The following is a 1,649-nucleotide window of genomic DNA, read 5'->3' as shown; positions in this document are numbered from 1 at the left end:
CTGCTGAAGACCAGATTTGGCCTGCCTAATGGAGCAGCCACCAAGACCAGGCCATTGCCACATTGTCACCCTCTCTGGGACAAAGTGAGCCTGTCCATCCTCTTGCAGGATGAATTGCAGAAGCCTTTGCCTTTCAGAAAAGGACAGGTCAGGTCCCAGATTAGGAATCTGGCCTAATTCCCTGAAACTGGACTCTAAGTTGAACATAAAACTGCTCAAAGATGTGTTTGTCTTTCTCAAGGTTCCTTCTGAAATCCTACAAGTAAAGAGAAGACTTCTCATATGCACACACATCCCCCATTGGTAAGGCTGACCCAGTCAACGTGAAGGTTAGAGTGAAAGAGTAAAGATTTTAAACTATCCCCCACTGACCCTGCTGTGAGGACAAGTGCACCTCACGGCAAAGAAAAACATAACATGTTTTGGGGAGGTAGCCTGGCCACAGCCACCACAAAACATCTGGCCTCAATAAGGCCTGACTCAACAGAAAAAAGCAAAAACTAGGGTCAGCTTGCCCCAGAAGCAGGGTGGCCTAGAGTTGAACTGAGCCCAAGTTACAAACCAATGAAATTGCTTTGTGTGACTGTTGCCAACTGCCTATGTAATTTTCCCTATAATACCTTCCCTTAATTGGGCTCGGGGTCGACTCCTCTGTCTCCTGTGTGAGATATGTGTCGTCCCCAGAGCTCTGGTTCCTCAAATACACCTCTTGTTCATTACATCAAGACCAGTTCCTCGTGAATTCTTGGGGGGTTGGGGTGCGTCATCTCGAGATTTGAGTGGGGGTCTTCCCCAGCCTGGTGGTCTTTCAAGAGCACAGATACACAATAAGGTTTGTCCTATTGCAGGGGCCTTGGGGCTTCTGGATGTGGAAGTCTAAGGATGAACACTCGGCTCTCACACTCGGGCCCTCCTTGTGGGTTTCAGGTGAGGAGTCAGGAACAGAGGTTCTGTGAATAAAGGAATGAAAAGCTCTTCACAATCTGACTCCCACCAACCTTCCAGTCATAATTCCTGCTGGCCTCCTTCCCAAATGAGTTTGACTTATATCCCAGCAAAATGATGGTTGAGTTTCCTAAAAGATCACGCTGCCTTTGCTATTACGGTGTCCACTTCCCAGAGTGCTCTTTCTTCACACCTCAGGGCCTAGACTGTGAATGTGCTTAGTGCATGTGGTGGTTGAGAAAGAATGGGACCTATAAGCTCATAGCTTCGAAAGCTGTGTCATTACAGAGTGGCTCTACTTAGAAGAATTAGAATGTGTGACCTTGTTGGAGTAGGTGTGGCCTTGTTGGAGGAAGTGCATCACAGGGGCTGGGGGTGGGAGGGGTAGGGTGGGTTTGGGGTAGGGGGTGGGAGTTGGGGCTTTGAAGTCTCAGAAGCCTAAGCCAGGCCCAGTGTGTATTAGTCAGGGTTCTCTAGAGTCATAGAACTTATGGAATGTCTATAGATTAAGGGAATGTATTGTGATGACTTACAGTCTAACTAACCCAACAATGGGCAGCTGTGAATGGGCAGTCCAAGAATCTAGCAGTTGCCCAATCCCATGAGGCTGGTTGTTTCAGCTGGTCTTTTGTATAAGCTGGAATCCTGAAAAAGTAGGTTCTCACAGATGTGCTGGCAAGTAGGTGCAAGCAGGAGAAGAAGAG

This window comes from Rattus norvegicus, chromosome 7 (genome assembly GCF_021556685.1).
Source record: "Rattus norvegicus strain SHRSP/BbbUtx chromosome 7, alternate assembly SHRSP_T2T, whole genome shotgun sequence".
NCBI lineage: Eukaryota > Metazoa > Chordata > Mammalia > Rodentia > Muridae > Rattus > Rattus norvegicus.
The sequence above is the reverse complement of the archived record's forward strand: the minus strand, read 5'-3'. Positions refer to the sequence as shown.